The sequence below is a fragment of the Lycorma delicatula genome, chromosome 9, assembly GCF_047948215.1.
Source record: "Lycorma delicatula isolate Av1 chromosome 9, ASM4794821v1, whole genome shotgun sequence".
In the NCBI taxonomy this organism is placed as follows: Eukaryota; Metazoa; Arthropoda; class Insecta; order Hemiptera; family Fulgoridae; genus Lycorma; species Lycorma delicatula.
The window spans coordinates 349,886-363,762 of record NC_134463.1 but is presented as its reverse complement, the minus strand read 5'-3'; the positions used below and the strand labels follow the sequence as shown (position 1 = coordinate 363,762).

The 13,877-nt window shown below is 42.1% G+C and overlaps 1 long non-coding RNA gene across 3 annotated transcripts in view; it reads left to right on the top strand.

Moving 5' to 3' along the window:
• The first annotated feature begins 316 nt into the window (after nucleotides 1–316).
• Nucleotides 317–13,877, top strand: part of LOC142330295 (uncharacterized) — a 72,514-nt gene continuing 58,953 nt past the window's right edge. For all 3 annotated transcript variants that reach the window (XR_012757752.1, XR_012757753.1, XR_012757755.1), the window contains exon 1: nucleotides 317–688. This is a non-coding gene — a long non-coding RNA (uncharacterized LOC142330295). The remainder of the gene's footprint in view (nucleotides 689–13,877) is intronic.

Below are 13,877 nucleotides of genomic sequence, written 5' to 3'. Positions count from 1 at the left end.
ATTCAAAATCAATTTTAACTCTTTAAACTTGTAATTTTGAAAAATCTAGATGTTAGCTTTTAGATATTCATATGAAAATTAGACGAATCAAAAATCAAGTTGATACCTTAATTTATTACCAAGAAATTATAAAAAAATAAATTTCATTGTTATTACATTTTAAACATAAACACTCTGAATTTCAAAAAAATTATTTCTTAGTGTGCTCTTCCTAAGAAGAACGTGCATTAATTAAAATTTTCAATAATTTATCTTTAGTAGTTTTTACTGGGCGTTAATGATGAATCAATCGATTAGGAACAGTCAATGTTTTACAGATACAGATATTATTTATATGGTAAATGAAAATTGTTTTCCAAAATAATAATAATAATAAATAAATAAATAATTTTTAGTTAAATATATTACAAAAATTAATTTTTATTGAATAATTTAATAATTATTTGACCTCTTGAAAAAAAGATTTATTAATTTAAAAATATAATTTTATTTTCCTTCTCTTGAAATAAAGTAATAAAAACAATTTGTTATGTACATCTGGAACTCGGCTAACAAGATGAGTCAACAGTTGTATAGTTAAGAACGAAGATGACCGATTGTACGCGGAAGGGAACGAATGTAACAAACAGCCGACTCGGTCTAGTTAGTCATCGCTGGATATACAACGAAGTACGTGTAGTTAAATAAGGTACGTTTATTGATATATATATATATATATATATATATATATTTCATAATTTCAACTCTTCTATTTTTTTTTGTTTGTTAATATTTAAAGGTTTTTTTATTGTAACAGTAAGATGTACACTTTTTTGTCTGTATTTCATGATGTGTATGTTGCGCGTGTTTATGTGTGTGTGTGTGTGTGTGTGTGTGTGTGTGTGTGTGTGTGTGTGTGTGTGTGTGTGTGTGTGTGTGTGTGTGTGTGTGTGCGTATGTGTGTTGTAGAATAAATAAACATTATTGTAATAACAGTTTTCAATTTTTTTAATACAGTATATTTACAAAGGCAAAACATATAACACATAATCTGTTACTAATTCTGTTAAAAAATTTGGGTGTATTTTCTAGCAAATTTATATATTTTGCCGATCGACCTTATTTCATGGATATTCCCAGTAATTTATTTAAACATTTATTTTTTTTATTAAAATAATTTTATATTATCAATCATTTATTAAATAATATTAATTAAAAAAACTACATTTTGAAACCCCTGACTTTTTTTTATCTCAGAATGTTACAGGACAAAGTGGTTTAATCTATTTTGCTTGCCTGGTATTGTAGTTTTAGAGCAATGATCTCCACACTCCGGAGATATGTGTGGCGTACCCCTAAGACGAAAATGATAAGTTGTATCCCATATAACATAATGTGTGTGCGCGTGTCCGTGCGTGCGTGATAGAGATAGATAGATAGATAGAGAGATAGAGTACGTGAGTGAGTGAGTGAGTGTGTGTGTGTGTGCGCGCGCGCGTCCACGTGTGTATATAGTCAAAAATCAAATTATTTATACTACTTATTTGTTGTATCCCCAACTATTACTTTGCATACCCCCCGGAACTGAGTACGCGTACACCACTTTCGAGACCACTGCTCTAAAGCGAGTAGCTTCGATCCTGACTGCCATATACTCGATTACGTCAATTTTCGTTTCGGCCGAATTCTCGGTCTTCCGAAAAAAATACGCCGATGCAGAGGGCATAGGCATCACCGGGGGGGCCGGACGGTCGATATGGCTTCGGTCCCGGTCGAATAGCTTCGATCCTGGCTGACATATACTCGATTACGTCAATTTTCGTTTCGGCCGAATTCTCGGTCTTCCGATAAAAATACGCCGATGCAGAGGGCATAGGCATCACCGGAGGTGCCGGACGGTCTAAATGGTGTCGGTCCCCGGTCGAATAGCTTCGATCCTGGCTGACATATACTCGTTTACGTCAATTTTCGTTTCGGCCGAATTCTCGGTTTTCTGAAAAAAATACGCCGATGCAGAGGGCATAGGCATCACCGGGGGGGCCGGACGGTCGATATGGCTTCGGTCCCGGTCGAATAGCTTCGATCCTGGCTGACATATACTCGATTACGTCAATTTTCGTTTCGGCCGAATTCTCGGTCTTCCGATAAAAATACGCCGATGCAGAGGGCATAGGCATCACCGGAGGTGCCGGACGGTCTAAATGGTGTCGGTCCCCGGTCGAATAGCTTCGATCCTGGCTGACATATACTCGTTTACGTCAATTTTCGTTTCGGCCGAATTCTCGGTTTTCTGAAAAAAATACGCCGATACAGAGGGCATAGGCATCACCGGGGGGGCCGGACGGTTGATATGGCGTCGGTCCCGGTCGAGTAGCTTCGATCCTGGCTGACATATACTCGTTTACGTCAATTTTATTTCGGCCGAATTCTCGGTTTTCTGAAAAAAATACGCCGATGCAGAGGGTATAGGCATCACCGGGGCGGCCGTACGGTCTAAATGGCGTCGGTCCTGGTCGAGTAGCTTCGATCCTGGCTGACATATACTCGTTTACGTCAATTTTCGTTTCGGCCGAATTCTCGGTTTTCCGAAAAAAATACGCCGATACAGAGGGCATAGGCATCACCGGCGGGGCCGGACGGTCGATATGGCGTCGGTCCCGGTCGAATAGCTTCGATCCTGGCTGACATATACTCGATTACGTCAATTTTCGTTTCGGCCGAATTCTCGGTCTTCCGAAAAAAATACGCCGATACAGAGGGCACAGGCATCACCGGGGGGGCCGGACGGTCGATATGGCTTCGGTCCCGGTCGAATAGCTTCGATCCTGGCTGACATATACTCGATTACGTCAATTTTCGTTTCGACCGAATTCTCGGTCTTCCGAAAAATATACGCCGATGCAGAGGGCATAGGCATCACCGGGGGGGCCGGACGGTCGATATGGCTTCGGTTCCGGTCGAATAACTTCGATCCTGGCTGACATATACTCGATTACGTCAATTTTCGTTTCGGCCGAATTCTCGGTCTTCCGAAAAAAATACGCCGATGCAGAGGGCATAGGCATCACCGGGGGGGCCGGACGGTCGATATGGCTTCGGTCCCGGTCGAATAGCTTCGATCCTGGCTGACATATACTCGATTACGTCAATTTTCGTTTCGGCCGAATTCTCGGTCTTCCGATAAAAATACGCCGATGCAGAGGGCATAGGCATCACAGGGGGGCCGGACGGTCTAAATGGCGTCGGTCCCCGGTCGAATAGCTTCGATCCTGGCTCACATATACTCGTTTACGTCAATTTTCGTTTCGGCCGAATTCTCGGTTTTCCGAAAAAAATACGCCGATACAGAGGGCATAGGCATCACCGGGGGGGCCGGACCGTCGATATGGCGTCGGTCCCGGTCGAATAGCTTCGATCCTGGCTGACATATACTCGATTACGTCAATTTTCGTTTCGGCCGAATTCTCGGTCTTCCGAAAAATATACGCCGATGCAGAGAGCATAGGCATCACCGGGGGGGGCCGGACGGTCGATATGGCTTCGGTTCCGGTCGAATAGCTTCGATCCTGGCTGACATATACTCGATTACGTCAATTTTCGTTTCGGCCGAATTCTCGGTCTTCCGAAAAAAATACGCCGATGCAGAGGGCATAGACATCACCGGGGGGGCCGGACGGTCGATATGGCTTCGGTCCCGGTCGAATAGCTTCGATCCTGGCTGACATATACTCGATTACGTCAATTTTCGTTTCGGCCGAATTCTCGGTCTTCCGATAAAAAAACGCCGATGCAGAGGGCATAGGCATCACCGGGGGGGCCGGACGGTCTAAATGGCGTCGGTCCCCGGTCGAATAGCTTCGATCCTGGCTGACATATACTCGTTTACGTCAATTTTCGTTTCGGCCGAATTCTCGGTTTTCCGAAAAAAATACGCCGATACAGAGGGCATATGCATCACCGGGGGGGCCGGACGGTTGATATGGCGTCGGTCCCGGTCGAAAAGCTTCGATCCTGGCTGACATATACTCGATTACGTCAATTTTCGTTTCGGCCGAATTCTCGGTTTTCCGAAAAAAATACGCCGAAACAGAGGGCATAGGCATCACCGTGGGGGCCGGACGGTCGATATGGCTTCGGTCCCGGTCGAATAGCTTCGATCCTGGCTGACATATACTCGATTACGTCAATTTTCGTTTCGGCCGAATTCTCGGTCTTCCGAAAAAAATACGCCGATGCAGAGGGCATAGGCATCACCGGGTGGGCCGAACGGTCTAAATGGCGTCGGTCCCCGGTCGAATAGCTTCGATCCTGGCTGACATATACTCGATTACGTCAATTTTCGTTTCGGCCGAATTCTCGGTCTTCCGAAAAAAATACGCCGATGCAGAGGGCATAGGCATCACCGGGTGGGCCGAACGGTCTAAATGGCGTCGGTCCCCGGTCGAATAGCTTCGATCCTGGCTGACATATACTCGTTTACGTCAATTTTCGTTTCGGCCGAATTCTCGGTTTTCCGAAAAAAATACGCCGATACAGAGGGCATAGGCATCACCGGGGGGCCGGACGGTCGATATGGCGTCGGTCCCGGTCGAATAGCTTCGATCCTGGCTGACATATACTCGATTACGTCAATTTTCGTTTCGGCCGAATTCTCGATCTTCCGAAAAAAATACGCCGATGCAGAAGGCATAGGCATCACCGGGGGGGCCGGACGGTCGATATGGCTTCGGTCCCGGTCGAATAGCTTCGATCCTGGCTGACATATACTCGATTACGTCAATTTTCGTTTCGGCCGAATTCTCGGTCTTCCGAAAAAAATACGCCGATGCAGAGGGAAGGCATCACCGGGGGGGCCGGACGGTCTAAATGGCGTCGGTCCCCGGTCGAATAGCTTCGATCCTGGCTGACATATACTCGTTTACGTCAATTTTCGTTTCGGCCGAATTCTCGGGTTTCCGAAAAAAATACGCCGATACAGAGGGCATAGGCATCACCGGGGGGGCCGGACGGTCGATATGGCGTCAGTCCCGGTCGAATAGCTTCGATCCTGGCTGACATATACTCGATTACGTCAATTTTCGTTTCGGCCGAATTCTCGGTCTTCCGAAAAAAATACGCCGATGCAGAGTGCATAGGCATCACCGGGGGGGCCGTACGGTCTAAATGGCGTCGGTCCCCGGTCGAATAGCTTCGATCCTGGCTGACATATACTCGTTTACGTCAATTTTCTTTTCGGCCGAATTCTCGGTTTTCCGAAAAAAATACGCCGATGCAGAGGGCATAGGCATCACCGGGGGGGCCGGACGGTCTAAATGGCGTCGGTCCCCGGTCGAATAGCTTCGATCCTGGCTGACATATACTCGATTACGTCAATTTTCGTTTCGGCCGAATTCTCGGTCTTCCGAAAAAAATACGCCGATGCAGAAGGCATAGGCATCGCCGTGGGGGCCGGCCGGTCGATATGGCTTCGGTCCCGGTCGAATAGCTTCGATCCTGGCTGACATATACTCGTTTACGTCAATTTTCGTTTCGGCCGAATTCTCGGTTTTCCGAAAAAAATACGCCGATACAGAGGGCATAGGCATCACCGGGGGGGCCGGACGGTCGATATGGCGTCGGTCGCGGTCGAATAGCTTCGATCCTGGCTGACATATACTCGATTACGTCAATTTTCGTTTCGGCCGAATTCTCGGTCTTCCGAAAAATATACGCCGATGCAGAGGGCATAGGCATCACCGGGGGGGCCGGACGGTCGATATGGCTTCGGTTCCGGTCGAATAGCTTCGATCCTGGCTGACATATACTCGATTACGTCAATTTTCGTTTCGGCCGAATTCTCGGTCTTCCGATAAAAATACGCCGATGCAGATGGGCTAGGCATCACCGGGGGGGGCCGGACGGTCTAAGTGGCGTCGGTCCCCGGTAGAATAGCTTCGATCCTGGCTGACATATACTCGTTTACGTCAATTTTCGTTTCGGCCGAATTCTCGGTTTTCTGAAAAAAATACGCCGATGCAGAGGGTATAGGCATCACCGGGGCGGCCGTACGGTCTAAATGGCGTCGGTCCCGGTCGAGTAGCTTCGATCCTGGCTGACATATACTCGTTTACGTCAATTTTCGTTTCGGCCGAATTCTCGGTTTTCCGAAAAAAATACGCCGATACAGAGGGCATAGGCATCACCGGCGGGGCCGGACGGTCGATATGGCGTCGGTCCCGGTCGAATAGCTTCGATCCTGGCTGACATATACTCGATTACGTCAATTTTCGTTTCGGCCGAATTCTCGGTCTTCCGAAAAAAATACGCCGATACAGAGGGCACAGGCATCACCGGGGGGGCCGGACGGTCGATATGGCTTCGGTCCCGGTCGAATAGCTTCGATCCTGGCTGACATATACTCGATTACGTCAATTTTCGTTTCGGCCGAATCCTCGGTCTTCCGAAAAAAATACGCCGATGCAGAGGGCATAGGCATCACCGGCGGGGCCGGACGGTCGATATGGCGTCGGTCCCGGTCGAATAGCTTCGATCCTGGCTGACATATACTCGATTACGGCAATTTTCGTTTCGGCCGAATTCTCGGTCTTCCGAAAAAAATACGCCGATACAGAGGGCACAGGCATCACCGGGGGGGCCGGACGGTCGATATGGTTTCGGTCCCGGTCGAATAGCTTCGATCCTGGCTGACATATACTCGATTACGTCAATTTTCGTTTCGACCGAATTCTCGGTCTTCCGAAAAATATACGCCGATGCAGAGGGCATAGGCATCACCGGGGGGGGCCGGACGGTCGATATGGCTTCGGTTCCGGTCGAATAGCTTCGATCCTGGCTGACATATACTCGATTACGTCAATTTTCGTTTCGGCCGAATTCTCGGTCTTCCGAAAAAAATACGCCGATGCAGAGGGCATAGGCATCACCGGGGGGGCCGGATGGTCGATATGGCTTCGGTCCCGGTCGAATAGCTTCGATCCTGGCTGACATATACTCGATTACGTCAATTTTCGTTTCGGCCGAATTCTCGGTCTTCCGATAAAAATACGCCGATGCAGAGGGCATAGGCATCACCGGGGGGGCCGGACGGTCTAAATGGCGTCGGTCCCCGGTCGAATAGCTTCGATCCTGGCTGACATATACTCGATTACGTAAATTTTCGTTTCGGCCGAATTCTCGGTCTTCCGAAAAAAATACGCCGATACAGAGGGCATAGGCATCACCGGGGGGGCCGGACGGTCGATATGGCGTCGGTCCCGGTCGAATAGCTTCGATCCTGGCTGACATATACTCGATTACGTCAATTTTCGTTTCGGCCGAATTCTCGGTCTTCCGAAAAAAATACGCCGATGCAGAAGGCATAGGCATCACCGGGGGGGCCGGACGGTCGATATGGCTTCGGTACCGGTCGAATAGCTTCGATCCTGGCTGACATATACTCGATTACGTCAATTTTCGTTTCGGCCGAATTCTCGGTTTTCCGAAAAAAATACGCCGATACTCTTTTCAAAAATTTGATTTACAATACGGTAAATTCGTATTACGTGTTTGTTTTACGTATAAATATGCCCGGTTACGCGTATATTCACACGCACGCACACAACGCGCGCGCACATTAACACAAAATATATATAAATCTTTGATACCGTATTCAAACTTTTTTATGCATAGCTTAGTTGTTATATAAAATCAAATAAATTATTTTTTTAAATTTATATTTAAAAAAATATAATGGAAGTATTTCATCACGTACATATACGATTCAGGATAAAATATTAATCCGGTGATTAAAAAAAAAATGAATAAATATTAATAAAAAAATTCATCTGTAAATCTCATTTATCTATTATTATTTTTTTTGTGTGATTTATTGACTGTACTCTGCATACAAATGGCTTATAATTTAATCTACATATGAAAACTTATTTTTTTTAAAGCTATTTTTATCGCGTAATCGAAAAATTGTGTGTGTAATAGATATTTCATGCAAAGGAATTGTATTAAAAAAAAAAAAAAAAAAACATCAAATAAAAAAAACAAAAAATTGCATATTTTTCCTGGGGTTTATTTTTAATTTTATTTTACTAATGTGTACGTTGCAACCTGTTTAACTAGTGAACAATAAGCAATCCCCCACGGTAAAATGAGATGAGGATATCTATGATATGTAAATGAAGTATAATCTGGTACAGACTCAGGCCGACCGTTACTAAGACGAGCGGGTAATTGAATCTTACCACCGAAGTACGGTTGACACAATTCCTGACCGGCCGTTTGGTCTTTCGTTCGTACCTGTCTGGACGAAGAAGAGCTGAAGACCCCTTCTGCCCCTACTGTCGGGAGTTAGACACGCCGGAGCACGTGATATTCCAGTGCTTCGGTATGACGAGGAACGCCGCGACTGTACTGCCGTAACCGGGCATCTCGAGATGGGGGACCATCGTTGGAACGATGTTACGAAGTTCGACACTTAGACGGGTTTTATAATATCGTGAAGCGAGAAAGGGTTAGCGACGGCTACGTACAAAGCTGCCCTTTGCCCGTTCTTACACGGGTAGGCGGTGGTGATGAAGGGCAGGTACTCTCGTCCCCTGAGCTAAAAGACTGAATCCCGGCGGGGCGGTCCCTTTGAGGGTGTCCCTGTTAGAGGCAAAGCGCAAAGGTCCAAGTCCTGGTTGCTGGATGACGGTGGCCGGGAACGGCATAGCCGGGCCTGGCGTTTCCCTCATCTGGCGGATAGAGGCAAAGGCATCTCCCGGAACCGTGTTCATCCTTAATCGGGGGGTCTGGTTTCGGGAGGCAGGGTTAAAAAAAACTACCAAAGTACACCGGTATCCAATTTTTAGTATAAAATCCGTATTAAAGTAATAAACGTTTATAGGAGTAGTATATATTGTGCAGGTTGTGCTTGAATTCTCAGGACCGGTCGGCCAGACAATTTAAGCAGAACCTGAACGTCGTTTTCGCGATACATTAAAGAACGATTTTATAATACATTAAATAACCAGTTATCGAGAACATTTTTTCATGAATATATTGAATACATTAAAGAACGATTTACATTACATTAAATAATCAACCCAGAATATTGAAACAAAATTATACGACTACATTAAAGAATGATTTATACTAAATGCGCTTTACTTATACGATTTTGATTATTTATTTTTAATGTTAATAAATAAGATTATCTATCAAGGCAGTTTTCAATGTGAAAGTCAGATCTATGACGTCATGGGGAATCCCAATCTTTTACATGACTATATATACATAGAGTGAATGCTAACATCAATAACATATATCGCTTGGTTTGTATAGATGCATATATAGAGTGGCTTTTTCCCGACCTTTAAATCGGCCGAATTCAGTAGACAGACAAAGAGCGTCCCTATGGCAGCTGTTGACCATAGGTGATCGTCGAACGGTTCGGCCATCCTTATATCGTCTAAAGCATAAATATATTTATATTTTTTTAGACGAGCCACAGCCCGGAGAGAGCAGTCGTCCAGACTGTGGGTAGAGTTTGCAATTTCAATCGATCAACTTACTTAAGACGTGCACACTGTTTTAGAGAAAAAGTTACATATATGCAACATTTACAGGAAGAAATCACATATTTCACATTCTTTCGCAATCACAATTTTCTTATTGACGATTCATTATTGTATATGTTACTGAAAAACATTTGCAAAAACGAAAAAATAAAATATATTCATCGTTAACAGAAACATTATAAAAAATTAATTATAATTAAATATAAACATTATATTTTTTGTTAATGTTAAATTATCTAACAGCGCGGCCTTGATGATAAATTTATCTGTATGTTAGTCATTCATACGAATTAAGTAACAGATTATTGTGTCAGACCAGTCGAGCCAAAACCCTTATCATTACGTTCGGTTTCATCTAATGTTTCGCTTTCCGTCCACGATATGCGTTTGTATTTCGATATTACCATTTGCGCGATTCTCATTCCTCTTTGCACTGTAAATTCTTTATCGCTCAAATTTATAAGACCGATTTTAATTTCACCGCGATAATCAGCATCGACTGTACCCGGTGAATTCACAACAGTAATGCCATAGCTCATAGCCATACCCGATCTAGGCCTTATTTGCGCTTCATACTTTTTAGGCAGCGATATAGCAATGCCGGTCGCGATTATTTTTATTTCACCCGGCTTTAAAATAGTATCGATCGTTGAAACTAAATCTAAACCGGCGCTTTGTTCGGTAGCGTATTTAGGAAAATCAACGAAATTATTCAATTTCTTAATTTTAAAAATTTCCATTTGAAATCTATATTGTAAAATAAATAATTCAATGCAAATAATCTATCGAGGGAAAAAATTATTTATTTATCTATTGTATATGTTCCTTCAGATTTGTGATATGCTGCAAAATACCGATTAAACGGTAGAAATGTAAGTCATTCATACAAATAACATAATAAAGCGTATGCATGACATCATGGGGATTCCCTGGTCTGTAGCATTAACCTTTGTTCGCGCAAAATAAATAATACAAAACTAAAAATCTATCGATGGCAAAAAAATGAAAATAAAAATATCTGCGACCTTTCACTTATTATTCTTGCTTTATCGCTTTACCAGTCAGCGGAGAATACGCGATTACATTATCGTATATCAATAAACAGTATGCTAATGTATTTGGTTTAAAATTCTCTTCCGCTTCAACTTTAATCTTCAAATCGATTACACCAATCTTTACGGATTCATTTTGACGCGAGCAGTCGATCACATACAGAGGGTATTTGGTTTTGTAATCTGAAAACGTGTACGGTGAATCTATATTTTGATAATATGATTTTTGAAAATTAATAAACATTCTATACATCAACGCTTGATTCCCTCGTAAATCTTCATACGGATATTTATTCGAATTAATCATTACACAAATATTTTTAACGTTACACGAATCGAATTCTGACGCGTCCTTCATGGCTTTATCTTTCCTATCGGTTTGAAAACCTACAATAACATAACGCGGTTTATCAATTTGCGACAACGTTGTCACATTCCATATAAAAGAATTCGTTTGAGGAACCGCCGTATTTTCATGAAGGTCCCACGCTCTGAACGCCATACGCACATCTTTATTTTGATCTCTTATTTTAGCTAATTCCAATTCATATTCGGGTGCCACCTTGAGGCACGGAACAACCCACACGATGTCTGTTAATTCTATCTTAGATTTATGGTCGGAAACCGTAGCGCATATCGCGTTTACATCGCTATCAAAACGTCTCAACGCCAATTCCTGTCTGTTGTTTATGATTATTTTTTTATAGTCTTCAGCGAAACCCAACAGCATCAATAACGGTACGCGTAAATTAAAATTACCATTTTCATCTAAATGGACTTTATTTTTTCCACTAATCCATCCCGCTATTTCGGCAGATGTCAACGTAGAATTTGTCATTGAAAGAGCGTTTTTCATAACCGTTGTCACGCCTACATTTCTCACCGAAGCTACTTCTTGCGCGTTAATAAGATATCGTATATCCTGGAATAAGAAGGCCACACAAAAATTAACTAATTCTGAAGTAGTTGATTTTTTTCCGTCTGCTCCGACGAGTTTACCGGAAACAATCAAATAACTTTCACCCGGAACGGTATACACGTCTGGTTGATTTATAGGGATTTTAATCTCCTTTTCGATTTTATTCGCTAAGGAATAGTGATTGTGAAATTGATTATATGTTAGGGACTCATCTGAACGCGCTATTTTATTAACTGTTAAATAATTCATCTCTATAGAGAAAGTTTAATTTTTTTTATTTCAATAACGTAATGGTGCTTTTAAGTTTCCTGTCGACGATTTCAAAACCTAAAGATTTTAATTTTTTAACGCTTTCTTCGGTCAATTTGTAACGTTTTTTAACATTAATTTCATCATCACTTTCAAATACTAGCGGCATGTCTATCTAAAATAACAAAATAAAAATCCAAATTACAATATTATATTCAGAAACTCCGATGGGTCCTTGATTCTTTCAATACTAACATCGTGTTTACTCGTTCACCACGCAAATTCAATAAATTATCATTTTCATCGGTCAACGATATAACTAAATCGTAAATTGCTCTCACATCTACCGGTAGAAATTCAATATAGGGAGGATATTCTTCAATCATATCACCCGGATCTACACTCAGCGGAAACTCATATAAAATGCGGTCTTGATTTTCATTTCTATAACTGCCCGAAATAATGTTACATTTCACGCGTACTATATTCACGGAAGCGATATTTATTATTTCATCCGAAAGATGCGTTGCATTCGCTTTCAGAATTATCGGCCCGTAGCCCAACAGCCTGCCGATACTGCAATCTGTATCCGACAGGTCTATCCATACGGTGCTTTTAATTTCACACTGTAACGTATTTGGGTTAGCTCGCAATGTGATGGTTTGATTAATTTTATTCATTTTATTCTGTATATAGTTACTGATATCTTCAATTTCGTAACTGCCCGTTGGTATTGTTATGTATTGCTTTTTTGTCAACACATAATTATTATTTTCATCTTTTTTGACATCCTTTTCCAAAGCGAAACAAAATTTATTATTTTTGTTTTCCTCGACGTTCGGGATAGTGTTGGCTGTCATCAACCATTTGAGACCCGATTCGTATTGGCCTTTTGAAAGATCGATCGGAGGAAAAAATGATTTTTTAATCATCGAACTGTTACCGTCAATCGATAATAGACACGACATATCTATTTAGAAAAAATAAAAAAACAAAAAACGTATAATTTATTCGGATAAAAATTCTAAACATAATCGACCGAAAATCACATCACCATCGGTCTGATATCTATTGTAGTTGTACGTTACGTTAGAGTTTCTGAAATAATTCATCAGTTCTGGAGGCGGATGCGCATCGCCTATGCTATCAAAATAATCTACGTTTTTGTCGATTTTTCGGAAACAAACCCAATGCGTACCGCGGCCGTTTGAAGTGTCTAAATTCACTATCGAGCATTCATTTTTCCAAATCATTTTCGGTAAAGCATCCAACATAAAAACACCGCGAAAATGTGGAATTTTCAATTGTTTCGCATATTCAATCATTTCGTGATCGTACAAAGCGCGATCTGGTATTGAATCGATTAATTTTTTTTTTTCTTAACCATACCGCTGCCTTTCTTCAATCTCAATCGTCCGCCAAATTTGGATTTAAGTTTCATCGCGTTAGTTACTGCGTAGGGTGCGACCACACGTTTCCAAGCCCGTTCGGCAAGCGCTTTATCGGCTTGTGATCTTGTTTTATTATCTGAATATTTCGAATATGCTATATCGTGCAGTTTACACGCCTCATCTAATTTATTTAAGCCTCTATCACCACGCTTCAACCTCTTATCCAAATTCGTGCCCGGACCGCAATAATTGTAACCTGGTATATGAGCTTCAAACGGTAATAAATCTACAGCCTTATTGATTACTGACCCGATTATACCGCGTCCGCCTTTTTTCTTGGAAATATTTTTCTTCTTCACCTTCATATCTCTCTATATAAAAAAAATTATTTTTTCATTCAAATAAATTATTCATCATGACGAACCAAATTTATTTTTATGCCATCATTATTGTTTTTGTTAATCGCTTCCAAAATTTCCTTAATGGCCGTCTCTATCGCATCATCTATATATCTATCAACTTTTGTTTTAAGCTTGATGTTTTCATCATTTATAAATCGTAAAGTATCGTTAGCAAGCTTTTCCATTTCATCTTCTACGTATTTTCTAATAACCGCATCGTATGCATTTAATATTTCTAAACCTATAAACTTTTCATACAGATGGATTGTGTATTCATTAAACATAGTTTTGCTTCGACGCAGATTCAACGCGTCCGCATCATCGACAGGATCGGA